Source organism: Bos indicus x Bos taurus, chromosome 18, assembly GCF_003369695.1.
Source record: "Bos indicus x Bos taurus breed Angus x Brahman F1 hybrid chromosome 18, Bos_hybrid_MaternalHap_v2.0, whole genome shotgun sequence".
NCBI classification, from domain to species: domain Eukaryota; kingdom Metazoa; phylum Chordata; class Mammalia; order Artiodactyla; family Bovidae; genus Bos; species Bos indicus x Bos taurus.
In genome coordinates this window covers 7336554-7355438 of record NC_040093.1, presented here as the reverse complement: position 1 = coordinate 7355438, position 18885 = coordinate 7336554, and the positions used below count along the sequence as shown (strand labels likewise).

Here is an 18885-nt window from a genome sequence, read left to right as displayed (position 1 = left end):
CTGGCATTTTTTGTTTTTCATTCTGAAAGGACTGGCATTCCACACAATTTATACATCTTAGTTCCTCAAGTCCCTGCCGGAGGCAGTGAAAATACTGAGTCCTAACCACTGGACTGCCAGAGAATTTGCTGGAATCCATTCAAAATTTGAATTACAAGTAGGCTACTAACCCTAACTCCTGTGAACACACAGACACACACCCAACTGAGCCAATCACTTCAGGGGTCTCTCAATCTCCCTCAAGCCCACCAGGGAGACATTTCTGAAACTGTCTTGAGTTGAGTGAAAGAACCAGGTATAACTGAATTCTGGAGAGGTCAGATGATGGGCTAGCCAGTGGACAGTTTGTCCTTAGTGTTCATCCCACTTTAAAACAATGGGACCATCTTCTGTGTCCATGAGCACAAAGGAAAGCTCTCTTTCAAGATCTGATCACATTGGTGGTGGTTTAATTGCTCAGTGTCCAACTTTGCAACCCCATGGACTATATAGCCTGCCAGGCTCCTCTGTGCATGGAATTCTCTAGGCAAGAACACTGGAGTGAGTTGCCATTTCCTTCTCTAGAGGGTCTTTCCACACCTCCTGCATGACAGGTGGACTCTTTACCACTGAGCAAGCAAGGAATCCCTAGTCACACAGATAACAACCATGTAATTCCTCTTTGCCAGAAAAATCTAAATAAAATACGTAAAAAAAGTACTGAGTTGCAAAAAAATAGCTACTCCTCAGGAAAACACTGAAATGGAGTTAAGTTAGAAATATGCTGAACAGACATGTCTATTTATCTCATCGTGAAGAGACAGATTCTCATTTACAGAGAATGGACTTAGGTGAATGTCTATTTAGTACCTCACAGCTCACTGTTTTACATTATAAAAAAGGGAAGAAAACAGACTGTTAAATGATCATCAACTTTCTTTACAGGTCTTTCCTGGTGGCTCAGATGGTAAAGAGTCTGTCTGCAATTCTGAGGCCCCTGTTCTATCCCTGTGTCCAGAAGATCTCCTGGAGGAGGGCATGGTACCCCACTCCAGTATTCTTGCCTGGGAAATCCCATGGATTGAGGAGCCTGGCAGACTACAGTCCAAGTACTTGCTAATACTTGGTAATACTTCTTACCAAGTACTCATCAAAAGTGTAAAATTATTAAGTTATTACCAACGAACTTTTTCAACATGTAACATAAAGAGGAGAAAGCATACAAGTCTTGATCTAAACTTGAAATGAGTGAAAAAAAAAAAAAAACTATAAAGTTTTTTTTAATTAAAAAAAAAAATCTGGTGTCACGGTCCTTCTACCCTAGTGGTTCAGTGGTTAAGATCCCACATGCTACAACTAAGACCCAGCATAGCCAAATATTTAAAAAGCTTTTAGAATATAGCATAAGAATATGAGTGGATTATAGGAAGCCTTCAAAGTACATTTCAGAAGAATTCTTTGTAGAAAACAATTCAATGTAAAGCAAAAAGCAAAACCATCACCAGAAGGAATAAAAGCACCTTTAACATTCCTTCAGACACCGCATGGTGACAGATGTCATTTCTGGCTCCACCAGTCTCCCGGTTCTCTACTCCACACCAGGAAACAGAAGAGGTGACCCACAGCTGTCTGAGTCAAGTCACTGTCCCCTGGGCTGAACAGGATGGCAAATGGAAGCTCTACTGTGATACAAATAATTAGAAGATGCACACATACAGACAGGAAATTTTCAATTCTCATCCTTATCAGAATAATTTTAAAAGGTATTTTTTGGAGTCCAAAGCCACGAATCAAATACATCACAACTTAATCATGCATAAGCAAACAGCTCAGCACTCATCTGGGTCCAGATCTCCACCCCCTCACTTCTACGTGTTTCCCTTTCATTTGGTTTGTCTCTCTGTTCCCCTCTGCTGTCCTGACTCTCTGCACATTGTTCCCCCTCAACCTTTCTGACCTGTTTCCTTGTGTCCCTCTCTTTCAGTCCTCCAGGTTACCACCATTGAATCCGTGATATGCCCTTCATCTCCACTCTGCCCAGCCTCTGGTGGCTGAACTACCTTTCCATCCTCTCTTCCTCTGCTCACTTTGTCCCCACTCCAGCACTTTTCTCCCAGCATCAAGTCTCTCCCTAGGTCATGTCTTCCACCCTTTTATACCCTCACAATACTGATCAGCCCTGGAGCAGGAAATGGCAACCCACTCCAGTATTCTCGCCTGGAGAATTCCATGGACAGAGGAGCCTAGTGGACTACAGTCCATGGGAATCACAAAACGTCAGACACGACTAAGTGACTAACCTTCCCTTTTCATACTGATCAGGGGCTCCTCTCCTATTCTGTCTTTACTCCTTCATGTCCCAAGAGATCCCAACTTTCTTTCACTTTGTTTTTTACCAACTGCTACTTTCACTGTTTATTCTTTCATTCTTACCATCTCTTTGCAAAACGCCCATCCTCCACACTGTCCTCTGATCTCATGCACTCTTCTGTTCTCCTCACGTTTCTATTCCTCTCAGTCACCCTGTCTCCTGACCCCTCTTGCCCACACATTCAGAGTAGGTGGGATGCAGTAAGATGTCTGCTCCGTGAGAGAGCACTGATGAAATCAAAACTCAACAGTTTAAGGCAAGACAGGAAAATTAAATGCAAACTTTCCCTCTGCTCATTTTGGCCCCCTCCCTCCTCTCCTGTGAGCCCTCTGTTACCCAGACCTCGATGGAAGAACCTGCTCAAACATAAAAATCAATTTTTCTTCCTCTGGCACCAAGCCACATCACTCCTTAGAAGACAATATTCTCAATATTCTAAAGGATCACAATGATACAGAAGGAAGAGGGCAGGGCACAACCATTCAAAGAAGTGAGGGGACGGGATGACACAGTCATTGAGAAATAAAGGACCTGACAAAAACCAGTTAGAACCCCAACGAGGCCCAAGATGGCGGAAGAGTCTACTTCCAGTTGACCTTAAGCCTCATTACACTCTCACTCTAACACATCACCTAAACGACACACCCACAGGCACAATGATAGTTCACAGGATAACCATAAAAGATCAAAAAGTAGGCAGAGGCCCAATTCCCAGAAACCCTGCCCCTTCCTTAAAAAGAATATTCCTCCCATCTATTCCTCCCATTCTGCTTCATTGAATACTCTTTGACTGTGTGGATCACAACAAACTATGAAAAAGTCTTCAAGAGACAGGAATACCAGACCACCTGACATGTCTCCTGAGAAATCTATATGTAAGTCAGGAAACAACAGTTAGAACTGGACATGGAACAACAGACTGGTTCTAAATAGGAAAAGGAGTACGTCAAGGCTGTATATTGTTACCCCGCTTATCTAACTTATATGCAGAGTACATCATTCAAAATGCTGGGCTGGATGAAACACAAGCTGGAATCAAGATTGCCAGGAGAAATATCAATAACCTCAGATATGGAGATGACACCACTCCTATGGCAGAAAGTGAAGAGGAACTCAAAAGCCTCTTGATGAAAGTGAAAGTGGAGAGTGAAAAAGCTGGCTTAAAGATCAACATTCAGAAAACTAAGATCATGGCATTCTGTCCCATCACTTCATGGCAAATAGTTGGGGAAACAATGGAAACAGTGAGACACTATTTTTTTGGCTCCAAAATCACTGAAGATGGTGACTGCAGCCATGAAATTAAAAGACACTTGCTCCTTGGAAGAAAAGCTTTGACCAACCTAGACAACATATTAAAAACCAGAGACATTACTTTGCTGACAAAGGTCCATCTAGTCAAGGCTATGGTTTTTCCAGTAGTCATGTATGGATGTGAGAGTTGGACTATAAAGAAAGCTGAGTGCTGAAGAATTGATGCTTTTGAACTGTGATGTTGGAGAAGACTCTTGAGAGTCCCTTGGGCTGCAAGGAGATCCAACCAATCCATCCTAAAGGAAATCAGTCTTGGGTGTTCATTGGAAGGACTGCTGCTGAAGCTGAAACTCCAATACTTTGGCCACCTGATGCAAAGAACTGACTTCTTGGGAAAGACCCTGATGCTGGGAAAGATTGAAGGTGGGAGGAGAAGGGGACGACAGAGGATGAGATAGTTGGATGGCATCACTGACTCAATAGACATGAGTTTGAGTAAGCTCCTGGAGTTGGTGATAGACCAGGAAGCCTTGGCATGCTGCAGTTCATGGGGTCTCAGACATTTGGACATGACTGAGCGACTGAACTGAACTGAGCATTACAGTAAGTGTATCTGAGCAGGACATTGAAAAGGAGTACCCAGGCAAAAGAGCTTAGATAAATTCAAGAGATACACCAAACACCCAATGAGGATCCATCAGAGTTTCTAGAAAGAGTTTATCATACTTATAGGCACTACTCTGATGCAAACCCTGAGGCCTCTGAAAATAATGAGAATGGTAAACATAACCTTTATTGGACAAAGCTCCCTAGACATAAGAAACTCAGGAAAGTCAGATGGTCCACTTGGAATGACCCCTTCTCAACTGGCAGATGTTGCTTTAAAAGTGTTCAACAACAGGGAACAGCAAACGAAGCAAGAAGATGCAGGACTGAAAGCCACATTACCTGGTGGCAGCAGTGGACTCCCAGAGCACGAGTAACCTGAGGAGAGGTGAGCCACCACGGGGGAGGGAACTACACGCTTAGTGTAAGGAGGGCACTGGAAAACAGACTGTCCTTGACTAAGGAGTGAGAAGGAAAACAGTAACAGACAGGAGCCTGTCGTTGCAGTAGAAAGAGATGAACACTCTAATGATGCCCTAGGAGCCCCGGGTACCTGTGACAGTGGGGACAAGCTGGCTGACCTTCTGATAGCTACAGTGCAGCATACTTGGTAGATACCAAGGTGGCACAGAGAATGACTCAGTCCATCCCGGTCACAAGAGTTTCTGGAGAAGTGCAAAGCTGTTCTTTCTTACAACCTCTGCAATGCCAATTAGGGGACCTCAACCTGAAACACAGTTTCTTGTATATGCCAACATGTCCAATCCCTCTTTTGTAAATTAAATGCACAAATGATTTTTTCACCGAAACAGCTTGACCTCAGCATCCTGTCGGGGCACCCAGTAAGAAGGCAGATGACATTTATGGACACTCTGGAGAAGGCGACTGATTCCCCCTCCCCAAGTATACAAAAAGGTAAGGCAGGAAGTGTGGGCTGACAGCACCCCAGGGAAGGCCGACAAACATGTGGCCAATACAAATCCTGTTATTAGGGACACTGGAGGGATTCCCTGGTGGTTCAGTAGTTACAAGTTGGCACATTTGCTGCAGTGGTTCAGGTTCAATTCCTCGTGAGGGAACTTAGGATCCTGCAAACTATGCAGGACAGCTAGAAAAAAATAAAGGACACTGGGACACCTAATTTCAAACAGTACTTTCTGAGGCAAGAGACCCCAAAGATAATTCAGACAATTCTTGAAAAGTTGGCTTAACTGGGACTAATTAAACCTTGTAGATTCCTATATAAACTCTTTTCCTCCCAAAGAGCTGAACTCAGCAGTGTACAAATCATTGTCGAAGACGTGAGGGCCATTTGTGAGACAGCCCAAGATTTGCACCCTGTAGTAAGTAATCCTATATGTTCTGCGCACAACTACTGTGGGACAATACTGTGGGTTCTCAGTTCTGGGCTCGAAGGACACTTTCCCCTGCATTCCTACTGCAGAAGAACCACTGCAGCTGTCTGCTTTCTAGCGGCAGGACCCAGAAGCACAGGGAGTCCAACCGTACTGCTGGACAGTGTTGCCTCAAGGACTGAAGATTTCCCCTACCTTGTTTGGGGAAATGTTGGCTCGGGCTCTTACTCCAATATGTGTGGATGACTTGCTTACAACAAGCAAAGTGTCTAAAAAATACCATAAGAACCCTGAACTCGGCCAATTGTGGATGGAACGGCTCCCAGAAGAAGGCACAAGTATGTAAGTAACAAGTCATGTACCTGGGTTTCATCCTCTGCCTGACAGAAAATAGGGAGCTGCCGGCTTGGGAACACCCAAGACACACAGAGCTGAGGGGCTTCAGGGAAAGGCAGGATTCTGTCAAATTAGGATCCTGAATAAAGGCTTTAAAAGAACATATCTTGAGCTCTTTACTTCAACAAAAGAGCACCAAACAGGCTGGGAAATGATAAAAACAAGGTTAGTCTCGGCTCCAGCTTTGGAAATAGCAGACTGAAACCTTTCACACTGTAGGTCCATGAGAGACAAAGCATGAGTCTCAGATATTAATTCAAGCTCTGGGGAACATCCCTCGGCCCACTACTTACTTCTCAACTTAAACAGAGTGTTCAGGGTGGCCCCTTAGCCTTTGAGTGGTAGCAACTCCTTGTGCCAGACTTCTGGAAGCCGAGTAGTTCACCCTGGGGCAACCTACCACTGTGTATGTCTCTCACCCTGTCCTTTCTTGGGGTTTCCCTGGTAGCTCAGTTGGTAAAGAATTTGCCTGCAATGCAAAAGACCCCAGTTCGATTCCTGGGTCGGGAAGATCCGCTGGAGAAGAGAAAGGCTACCCACTCCAGTATTCTGGCCGGGAGAATCCCATGGACTGTATAGTCTGTGCGGTTGCAAATAGTCAGACATGACTGAGCGACTTTCACTTTATTTCATGTGCTTTCTTCACTGGAACAAAAAGGGGTCTATTGGCTGACTTCTGGGAGAATGGGGAAGTACCAAGCCATTCTCTCAGGCAATTCCACTCTAAAACTTCATGTCACTTTGGCCCTAAATCCAGCATCACTGCTTCCGATGGTTGCTGCACAACCCCCTGAGCACGAGCAGACCGGGCTCAAGCAGACCGGGCTCAACACACAACCCTTGGCTGAGCCAGATGTGGACCTGTTCATGGATGGAAGCAGCTTCATGGGCCAAGGCAGGGGACGTATTCGGTATGTAGTGAAAACCCTTTGCGTTTTTTTTTGCCACACAGCCTACAAGATCTTCGTTCCCCAACCAGGGCTCAATTCTGCACTCCCTGCAGTGGAAGTGCAGAGTCTTAACCACTGGACCGCCAGGGAAGTCCTGTGCTGCTAACCCTTGAAAAGGTGGTAGAAGCAAAAGCCCTGCCCCTAGGGAGCTCAGCTCAGGAGGCAGAAGTCACTGCTCTGACAAGAGCCCTACTGCTCACTGAAGGCACGTGAGTGATACGTACAGAGGCTTCCACTCTGCGTTCTCTGTGGTGCCTGCTCACAGCACCATCACCAGCAGAGAAGGGGGCTCCTCGCTTTGGGCAATAAAGACAGAAAACATGCTTTGAGATCCTGTCACTATGAGAAGCCATCCACAAGCCCTCACTGGTGGCCGGAGTGCACTGTCCAGGCCACCAGAAGGGTGAAATTCATATAATCCAAAGCAACCAGTTAACTGACCAAGCTGCAAAGCCAGGCAGCAAAGGCAGGCGATTCTCAAGCCATGAGAGGGTCACTACAGATCAACTTGTCAAAATACCAGGTGGCGTATCCAGAAAAGGATTGGGGATTCACTCTGGACCACACCACACCTGGGAGAGATGTGTGCATGTGGAACTGTCCTGACTCCTGTCCTGTCCTCTTGCACACTGTGCCACAGCACACTGTAACAGCACCCACACCAGGAGAGAAGTCACAACAGATTCACAAGTTCATAATGGAGCCTAATCTGCAGAAGACGATCCAGCGAGCCCCTCAGACTTGCATGATTCGTGCTAAAAATAAAGACTGCTGTCAGACCTCCCCAGATGGGGACCCAACACAGGAACCTGGGTCGCCCAGGACTGGCAAGCAGACTAAAGTAAATCAAGTTGATAAGGATAGAGAAAAGAGACAGAGTAGGTGATTAAGTAGTTAATCCCACTAGGGGATTGTAAGTAAAGAAAAAAGTATGGGAGACTCTGTAAGTTAAAGGATCAGTCAAGAAAGCAGGTTTGCTCAGCCACAAAACCATGTGGCAAAGGCAGAGGACCTGCCTCCAAACAATAAAACAATGGTGGTATGAGCCCCACATCCTGCCCAGGGGGCTCAGTAAGTTAATGACCCCCTCGGACATGCTTCTTTGTGTGCACTAAACACAAAAATATAAGGAAAAGGTGACATTATGCTGAAACCTCAAATGATTTACCAAATTTTTGTGCATTTCCATTGAGCTGTGAGAGTCCAAGCTTGACCATGTAAGGAAAAGAAAACTCTCCCACCCAACAAGGAGGAGGAACTGACGATGGAAGCTGACTTCTAATCAAGAAGTTTGAAGTTAACTTTGCTAGTGGGTGACATGAGTGCAATTGTGCGGTAGTTTGAACATTCTTTGGCATTGCCTTTCTTTGGGATTGGAATGAAAACTCACCTTTTCCAGTCTGGTGGCCACTACTGGGTTTTCCAAATTTGCTGGCATATTGAGTGTAGCACTTTCACAGCATCATCTTTGAGGATTTGAAATAGTTCATCTGGAATTCCATCACCTCCACTAGCTTTGTTCACAGTAATGCTTCCTAAAGCCCACTTGACTTCACATTCCAGGATGTCTGGCTCTAGGTGAGTGATCACACCATCATGGTTACCTGGCTCATTAAGATCCTTTCTGTATAGTTCTTCTGTGTATTCTTGCCACCTTTTCTTAATCCCCTCTGCTTCTGTTAGGTCCATGCCATTTCTATCCTCTATTGTGCCCATCTTTGCATGAAATGCTCCCTTGGTACCTCTAATTTTCTTGAAGAGATCTCTAGTCTTTCCCATTCTGTTGTTTTCCTCTATTTCTTTGCATTGTCCACTTGAGAAGGCTTTCTTCTTTCTCCTGGCTATTCTTTGGAACATTTCATTCAAATAGGTTTACCTTTCCTTTTCTCTTTTGCCTTTCGCTTTTCTTCTTTTCTCAACTATTTTTAAGGCCTCCTCAGACAACCATTTTGCCTTTTTGCATTTCTTTTTCCTCATGATGGTCTTGATCACTGCCTCCTGTACAATGTCATGAACCTCGCTCCATAGTTCTTCAGGCATTCTGTCTATCAGATTGAATCCCTTGAATCTATTTGTCACTTCCACTGTGTAATCATAAGAGATTTGATTTAGGTCCGACCTGAATGGTATCTAGTGGTTTTCCCTACTTTCTTGAATTTCAGTCTGAATTTGGCAGTAAGGAGTTCATGATCTGAGTCACAGTCAGCTCCTGGTCTTGTTTTTGCTGACTGTATAGGGCTTTCCCATCTTCAGCTGAAGGGAACATAATCAATCTGATATCGGTTTTGACCATCTGATGATGTCCTTGTATAGAGTCGTCTCGTGTTGTCGGAAGAGGGTGTGTCAACTAAAAAAGATGTACAACTTGAGAGTTGCAAGTTAAGTTTTATTTGGAGAAAAGGAGGACTGCAGCCAGGGTGCCAGCAGGTCAGATAGCTCTGACAGGTGTCCAGAGATCTTTGACTATTAAGACCTAGTCCAGTAATAGCACATTGAACGGCGTATCAGCAAAAACCTTCTTCAGAACTGGGAATGACCCTTCCCAGCAATGTGGGACCAAATGGTCATGAAATGTCCCCCAAAATAGGGTCATATTTGCAAAACATTCATATCAGCAGAACAGTCTGAGCAGTCTGAGAGACTGCTCCAAAGCAGCAGTGGGGGAAGTTCAATATATAAGGTTTTGGTGAAGGGGAAGTTTAATACCATGAAGCACTCATTTCACAACAGGTTTTTTGTTAGTCATGAGGATCTGATGTCACCATGAAGGGATTTAGTGCTTCTCTAGATAGGAGGAGATGCAAGGATTGAGATCATAAAGTCTGTTCCTAAAAACATCCAACTCTCTACAGACCTGTCCTACCAGAGTCCCTGGAGCAGAGTGCCTTACTCCACTCTGAAGTCCCTCTGAGGCTGTTGAAAGTCAATAGCTTTAGCAGAATGGGGTTCAATCTCCGTGGAGGCAGAGGGTAAATGCCTTAGCCGTTCACTCGTTGGCAATGCCCTTGGTAAGTACCAATTTGTAGCTGACACGGACCTCTTGTGGTCATACATCCGATTATGTTTTGGGGAGCATTTCATGAACATTTTGTCTCACGTTGCTGGTAAGGCTCCTTCCCAGTTCTGAAGAAGGCTTTTGCTGACAGGTCACTCAATGTGCTGTTACTGGACTACATCCCCATAGTCAAAGATCTCTCCACACCTGTCTTCTAGTTATGGTCCAGGAAAGTATTCCTTCTTTTTGCATCTTCCCATATCTCAGTTCAATTCAGTCACTCAGTCATGTCCAACTCTTTGAAACCCCATGGACTGCAGGACGTTAGGCCTCCCTGTCCATCCTCAACTCCCAGAGCTTACTCAAACTCATGTCTATCGTGTCGGTGACGTGATCCAACCGTCTCATCCTCTGTCGTCCCCTTCTCCTCCCGCCTTCAATCTTTCCCAGCATCAGGGTCTTTTCCAATGAGCCAGTTCTTCACATCAGGTGGCCAAAGAATTGGAATTTCAGCTTCAGCATCAGTCCTTCCAATAAATATTCAAGGCTGATTTATTTTAGGATTGATTGATTTGATCTCCTTGCAGCCCAAGGGACTCTCAAGAATGTTGTCCAACATGATGGTTCAAAAGCATCAATTCTTTGGTGCTCAGCTTTTTTTATAGTCCAACTCTCGTATCCATACATGACTACTGGCAAAACCATAGCTTTGACTACATGGACCTTTTTTTAGTAAAGTCAAGTCTCTGTTTTCTAATATGCTGTATAGGTTAGTCACAGCTTTTCTTCCAAGAAGCAAGTGTCTTGATTTCATGGCTGCAGTCACCACCTGCAGTGATTTTGGAGCCCCCTACCCTCAAAAAAATGTCTCTCACTGTTTCCATTGTTTCCCCAACTATTTGCCATGAAGTGATGGGACCAGATTCCATGATCTTCGTTTTCTGAATGTTGAGTTTTATGCCAGCCTTTTCACTCTCCTCTTTCACTTTCATCAAGAGGCTCTTTAGTTCTTCTTCACTTTCTGCCATATGGCTGGTGTCACTTGTATATCAGAGGTTATTGATATTTCTCCCAACAATATTGAGTCCAGCTTGTGTTTCCTCCAGCCCTTCATTGTGCATGATGTACTCCGCATAGAAGTTAAATAAGCAGGGTGACAGTACACAGCCTTGACGTACTCCTTTCCCGATTTGGAACCAGTCTGTTGTTCCATGTCCAGTTTAACTGTTGCTTCTTGACCTGCATACAGATTTCTCAGGAGGCAGGTCAGGTGGTCTCGTATTCCCATCTCTTTAAGAATTTTCACAGTTTGTTGTGATCCACACAATCAAAGGTTTTGGCATAGTCAATAAAGCAGAAGTATATGTTTTTCTGGGATGCTTGCATTTTTGATGATTCAGCAGATGTTGGCATTTTGATGTCTGGTTCCTCTGCCTTTTCTAAATCCAGCTTGAACATCTGGAAGTGGAAGTTACTCCATATATAGAGTAACATTATTACAATCACTGATCACATATCAAGCTATACACTTGATCATCTGCCTCAAGTCCAGTGATTATTTTTCTCAGAGGCTCATACACTTGGTTCAGAGAAGGCAGTGGCCACCCACTCCAGTACTCTTGCCTGGAAAATCCCATGGACGGAGGAGCCTGGTAGGCTGCAGTCCATGGGGTCGCAAAGAGTTGGACACGACTCAGCGACTTCACTTTCACTTTTCAATTTGCTGCATTGGAGAAGGAAATGGCAACCCACTCCAGTGTTCTTGCCTGGAGAATCCCAGGGATGGCAGAGCCTGGTGGGCTGCTGTCTATGGGGTCACACAGAGTCGGACATGACTGATCAGTGAGGCCATCCAGCCATCTCATCCTCTGTTGTCCCCTTCTCCTCCTGCCCCCAATCCCTCCCAGCATTAGAGTCTTTTCCAATGAGTCAACTCTTCGCATGAGGTGGAGTTTCAGCTTTAGCATCATTCCTTCCAAAGAAATCCCAGGACTGATCTTTTTCAGAATGGACTGGTTGGCTGTCCTTGCAGTCCAAGGGACTCTCAAGAGTCTTCTCCAACATCGCATTTCAAAAGCATAGCTAATAACATTAGTGGAATTAAAAGTAAATAATTTAACCATGAGCCTCCCGCACCAAACCAGTTTTTTAAAAGATCATCAAGACTGGGGAATGGTCACTTAAAGCAGAAATCTGGTTTTTCATATGGCTCACCAAATGTGTTACACTAAAGGATTTATCAGGTATGAAATTATAGCATTCACTTTGAATTGCAGCACTTGTATCTCCCTGAGATGCTGTAAGGTGTCGAGGGCCTTGGAGTTGTGCAGCATGGCCTTTCTCCTCATAGAGATCTCAGAATACAATAGGTTAATAGCCTAGTTACTATCATTTAAAGCTTATGTAAGTTGTGAAGACTTCGATATGGCAAATTACATCCTCCAATCTCATTGAAGGTACACACACACACAAAGAAAATAGGTGCTACATGGTCATACCAGTAGAATAAAGATATTTTGACCCATTGGGATCATACCAATGGTAGGTTTGGTTGGGGTTACCTCTAATTTGTTAATGTGTATGACCTTAAATTCATGTGAATCCCAGGCTACACCTTTGTATGCATCCCTGTAGATGTCAAGGCCATAAATTAGTGCCACAAATCCACTGAGTTCCACACCAATCACTCTCTCTAAGGGTGATAATAAGCATAGTTCATAAACACCTGGCTTTGTCTCATAATATTACTAGGTTGATCATTTTTAGTATGATTTAATTGTTCCTAACATACAGGAGCTTTCAAACTTAAATAACCATAGCCTTGTGTTAACCATACAGATACGTGACATAATTGTCAGACTTTTCCTTTTAATAGATGAGAGGTTAATTTTGAGACTTAGCTCGTCACTCTGATTTTGAACGACCTTAAGAGAAATTTGAGTTTGAATGACCTTAAGAGAAAACTTAAATCTATGGCCAACCTCAGAGCAGGTATTATTAACTGGCCAAGTGAGAGGATCCTATCTAGCAATATCATGAGTAGACAGAAGAGGACTGAACTCTCATCTAAAATAAATTTCCTAGGTGGTATCCAATCAGAGCCCTGGAGAACAGAACTCCACCAACGTAACCCAGAAGTACTAGACACAGATAATTGGCCACAACCCAACAACTGGATTGAGTTTTAAACTAGCATAGAATTGTACCTATGATAGAAAACATTTGACTGATAAGCACAGCTCCAAGGAATCATGAAAGCATTATAATGATCATACGAGTCAGGCCAGCATCTTGGGCAAGCTGTCTGCTTCTGATGTCGTCGTCCTCTCATCCTAGTGTAGTGCAGTTTCCTCTGTTTGAGCATTGCTTTAAGGTGAGTTTGAGGTCAGCAGACCTCTCTATAGACTAGTCCAGCTTAGGGGCCTTTGGAAATGAGAATTAATCTAAGAGTCAATTTCCCTTCAATTTCACCATACATGAACTAGTTAAGAGTACCTATAAAAAGGTCCTTCCGTCCAGGTTTGAGATAGTTTCTCAAATTAAGTCTTTTTCCAGTCTTGGTTGCACGTTGTGCATGAGGCATCTGATCTTCATCCAAAAAGAGATTACTGAGATAAGCTTCAGAGACAAACCTAGAGTGTCCTTAATAATTTAATTAAAACTTACATTAATGTACCCTAACAGCAAAGAACTGTCCAGGAAATGAGTCTTACTAGATACAGACCTCCATTAACAAATTGGGATTTAACATTCATTGAAACATCTTTTTCTCCCTAAAATCACCATCATTTTTACCAAATATAACCAAATTAAGACAACTCCCTTGGTAATATAGGTCTGGACTCAATAAACTTGGCCTGATGATTTATATAACCATAATTGATTATAGACTTTTTTGCTCTTTTGAGACTTTCTAAAAAAAAAATGTATTTTTTAATTGAAGGATAATTGCTTTACATAATTTTGTTGTTTTCTGTCAAACCTCAACATGAATTGATGAGATTTGTCTAGAGTCTCAACTGAACTTTTAAAATAAATCTTTCAGGGCTAGGAAAGTCAAGCCACAGGCTTATCACAGATTTACATGAATTACTCCCATCTCAAGGTTTCCAAAAATTCCTTGACAGTTCTGTACCTGTTAGTGAGATAACCTTCCTAACTTATCTGATAAAGTTTTGGAAACTAAGGGTGTCCAATCTCTGAAGGGTTCAGTTCAGTTCAGTCGCTCAGTCGTGTCCGACTCTTTCCAACCCCAAAAACCACAACATGCCAAGCCTCCCTGTCCATCACCAACTCCCGGAGTCCACCCAAACCCATGTCCATTGAGTCGGTGATGCCTTCCAACAATCTTATCCTCTGTCGTCCCCTTCTCCTCCTGCCCTCAATCCTTCCCACCGTCAGGGTCTTTTCAAATGAGTCAGCTCTCCACATCAGGTGGCCAAATTATTGGAGTTTCAGCTTCAACATCAGTCCCTCCAATGAATACCCAGGACTGATCTTCTTTAGAATGAACTGGTTAGATCTCCTTGCAGGCCAAGGGATTCTCAAGAGTCTTCTCCAACACCACAGTTCAAAAGCATTAATTCTTCATCTCTCAGCTTTCTTAATAGTCCAACTCTCACATCCATACATGACTATTGGAAAAACCATAGGCTTGACTAGATGGACCTTTGTTGACAAAGTAATGTCTCTGCTTCTTAATATTCTGTCTAGATTGGTCATGGCTTTCCTTCCAAGGAGCAAGTGTCTTTTAATTTCATGGCTGCAATCAGCATCTGCAGTGCTTCTGGAGCCCAGAAAAATAAAGTCAGCCACTGTTTCCACTGTTTCTCCATCTCTTTGCCATGAAATGATGGGACTGGATGCCATTATCTTAGTTTTCTGAACGTTGAACTTTAAGCCAACTTTTTCCCTCTCCTCTTTCACTTTCATCAAGAGGCTCTTTAGTTCTTCTTCACTTTGTGCCATAAGGGTGGTGTCATCTGCATATCTGAGGTTATTGATATTTCTCCCAGAAATCTTGATTCCAGCTTGTGCTTTTCAGTCCAGCGTTTCTCATGATATACTCTGCATAGAAGTTAAATAAGCAGGGTGACAATATACAGCTTTGACATACTCCTTTTCCGATTTAGAACCATTCTGCTGTTCCATGTCCAGTTCTAGGTGTTGCTTCCGGACCTGCATACAGGTTTCTCAAGCAGCAAGTCAGGTAGTCTGGTATTCCCATCTCTTTCAGAATTTTCCACAGTTTACTGTGATCCACACAGTCAAAGTCTTTTGCATAGTTAATAAAGCAGAAATATATGTTTTTCTGGAACTCTCTTGCTTTTTCGATGATTCAGCGGATGTTGGCTATTTGATATCTGATTCCTCTGCCTTCTCTAAAACCAGCTTGAGCATCTGGAAGTTCCCGGTTCACATATTGCTGAAACCCGGCTTGGAGAATTTTGAGCACTACTTTACTAGGGTGTGAGATGAGTGCAATTGTACCATAGTTTGAGGCTTCTTTGGCATTACCTTTCTTTGGGATTGGAATGAAAATGGACCTTTTCCAGTCCTGTGGCCACTGCTGAGTTTTCCAAATTTCCTGACATATTGAGTGCAGCACTTTCACAGCATCATCTTTTAGGATTTGAAATAGCTCAACTGGAATTCCATCGCATCCATTAGGTTTGTTCCTAGTAATGCTTCCTAAGGCCCACCTGACTTCACATTCCAGAATGTCTGGCTCTAGTTGAGTGTGAGTGATCACACCTTTGTGATTATCTGGGTCGTGAAGATCTTTTTTGTACAGTTCTTCTATGTATTCTTGCCACATCTTCTTAATATCTTCTCCTTCTGTTCGGTCCATACCATTTCTGTCCTTTATTGAGCCCATCTTTGCATGAAATGTTCCCTTGGTACCTCTAATTTTCTAGAAGAGAGCTCTAGTTTTTCCCATTCTATTGTTTTCCTCTATTTCTTTGCACTGACCACCAAAGAAGTCTTTCTTATTTCTCCTTGCTATTCCTTGGAACTCTGCATTCAAATTGGTATATCTTTCCTTTTTTCCTCTGCTTTTCACTTCTCTTCTTTTCACAGCTATTTCTAAGGCCTTCTTAGACAGCCAGTTTGCTTTTTTGCACTTCTTTTTCTTGGGGATGGTCTTGATTCCTATCTCCTCTACAATGTCACAAACCCCCGTCCATACTTCATCAGGCACTATGTCTGTCAGATCCAGTCCCTTAAATCTATTTCTCACTTCTACTGTATAGTCATAAGGGATTTGATTTAGGTCATACCTGAATGGTCTAGTGGTTTTCCCTACTTTCTTCAATTTCAGTCTGAATTTGGCAATAAGGAGTTCATCAACTGATCCATAGTCCGCTCCTGGTCTTGTTTTTGCTGACTGCATAGAACTTCTCCATCTTTGGCTACAAAGGATATAATCAATCTGACTTTGGTGTTGGCCATCTTGTGATGTCCATGTGTAGACTCTTCTCTTGGGTTGTTGGAATAGGGTGTTTGCTATGACCAGTGTGTTCTCTTGGCAGAAGCCTTTGCCCTGCTTCATTCTGTATTCCAAGGCCAAATTTGCCTGTTACTGCAGGTGTTTCTTGACTTCCTACTTTTGCATTCCAGAATGGTTCAGATAGAGAGAAAAGATAAATGTTTCAATTTGTGCGTAAAATATAATTTTCCCAAATTGCTGTCATAATTAGTTTCGGGGAAGGTTTTTTTTCCCATACACCTGGAAAACACATATTCTAACCAGCAATTTTTCAGATACAAAGCATAGAAGTTATAAGTATATTCATCAGTCCTTCTGTTAAGCTTTATGAAGTCATCAGGTTTTCCATTAGAATTCTTACCCAGTTCAGAAAGTGGTATTTATCCATAAGTCCTTTCTGTACATCTTCTTGAAGAGCAAGTATTTTTGCGAAACTTGATTAGTGCTATGACAATATTTTGAGATAGTAATTAGGGTTATGCCTGATAACATTTTTCCCAAACATATCAGAATTTTAGGAGTGCCGTATTGTTTCTACGATATCTATATTAGTAACATTTACCATACAATATAAGCCGAGACTTATTACTCACTTGATAATACTTCCCATGTCATTCTGTATAGAAAATGAGCCTAATTAGTGTAATATCTCTCTTTGGGGTGTTTGAGGGCCCTCTGAAGCATACCAAAGTTAGCTAGAAATCAAGTTCTTCATTACAATGACTTAGGAAGTTTTGTCAACAAATATCAAAAAGGTTTAGAACACTCAGCCAGATAGAATTATAGGTCATTGTGAAACAATAGCTTTTCATATAGCTAAAGTAACAATAAAAGATTTCAGAACAGATCTGAAATCTTAAGAGATAAAGAAATTTAAATCTGTTATCAAAGGCAGTTCACCATGTGAAAAAAAGGTGTCATCTTAACAGACAGAAAAGCTAAATTCAAGTTTTGCAACTGACGGAAAAGCAAAATTCAAAGCTAAATAAGCTTTACTTTATTTAAAAGGCAAACTTAATTAAATTTATTTTACACTTATTTTAAACCATGTACAAAACTCACTTCTCATGTTTCACTTTTCACAAACCTTACCACTTTCTGTACCCATTACTTTGTTCTTCCATCATAAAAAGCCACCTGTAAGTCAGGCTTACTTCCTTTTCCCTTCACAAAATGCAGTTCCATTCCTCATAGCTTCTTTACTGAAAACACACTTCGTACCTTCGTTAAGTAACCAAGAATTGCCTTTTTTTTTTTTTTCCGATAAGTTGGTCCATTTTTAACAATGAGCCAAAAGAAGCTATTTTTGGCCTCCCAAAGTGCCCGTCCCTTTTTATTGAGGTTAACATATTTCAGAATTTTAAGTAAACAGATGCAGTAACTGGGTAAAGTTTCCCCAGGTCCATCCTCCAGGAACTGCTGTCATTATCAGCAATGCCATCCAGTCTTCAAGGGGGATATCAGCCTGAATCTGCTCTGTAATTATTGCAGAGCTCCAATTTGCTTTATCCGTGTCAACAGTTCCCCTCGCTCATGAATATTTACTAGATCAGTGCATCCACCTATGCAGTCTTTACCGATGAAGACCCGAGGTACCGTTCTGGCTCCTGTGAGCTGTTGCAAGTAATCTTGTATCTCATCGGTGTCACCGTTGGCACCAATGAGATACAATATTTGGATATCAACAAATTCCAGAAGCCCTTGTTTGAAGGGTAGTTCACTGAGGAGCTTCTGAGTCCTTCTGCAGTAGGGGCAGGTGGGCTTGATGAACACGACCACCTTCCCAGACTGGACCCTGCTATTCATGAATGCTTGAGACATGCTGCCTCTCCCGGGAGGACACCTTAACTGCCAAGAACTGACTTTTATATTAGCATTTTGTAGATTGGTGAGCATAAATACCAGTGATAATTTCTAAAACCTTTGTTTTCTTAGAGAGAACATTTTAGGATGACACCAAACAAAATGAGGGCAAAATGAGGACTGTAGCCCGGGAGGCAGCATCTCAGATAGCTCTGAGAGACTGCTTCAAAGCGGCAGTGTGGAAGGTCAATATATAAGGTTTTGGTGAATGGGAAGTTCAATACCATGAAGCACTTATTTTACAAAAGGTTTTTTGTTGGTCATGAGGATATGATGTCACCATAAAGAGTGACATCTCCTTCTCTAGATAGGAGGAAATGCAATGATTGAGACCATAAAATCTGTTCCTGTTTAAAAATAAAATAAAATTAAAAAAATAAATAAAAGAACATTTAAAAAAAAAAAAAAGATGCACAATATAGAAAAAAAAAAAAAAAATCTGTTCCTAAAAACATTAAAAAAAAAAAATCCAACTGTCTAAAGACCCATCTCACCGGATGCCCTGGAACGTGGAGTGCCTCACTCCACAGCTGTTGAAGGGCAACAGCTATAGGATCATGGGGTTCACTCTCCATAGGGCAGATGGCAAATGCCTTTGTTGTTCAGTCACTGGCAGTGCTCTTGGT

The 18885-nt window shown here is 42.6% G+C and overlaps 1 long non-coding RNA gene and 1 pseudogene across 2 annotated transcripts; one reads left to right on the top strand and one right to left on the bottom strand.

Annotated features, from left to right (window-relative positions):
* The first annotated feature begins 4129 nt into the window (after positions 1 to 4129).
* On the top strand, positions 4130 to 8281 carry LOC113875618. Of its 2 annotated transcripts, none has more exons than XR_003506310.1 (3): positions 4130 to 4598; positions 5023 to 5907; positions 6719 to 8281. It is a non-coding gene; the product is annotated as an uncharacterized LOC113875618 (long non-coding RNA). The 2 variants fall into 2 exon arrangements; XR_003506311.1 differs by having other exon boundaries at positions 4130 to 5125; positions 5475 to 5907.
* An 8239-nt stretch (positions 8282 to 16520) lies between these two features.
* Positions 16521 to 18441, bottom strand: LOC113875609 (annotated as a pseudogene).
* Between the last annotated feature and the right edge of the window lie 444 nt (positions 18442 to 18885).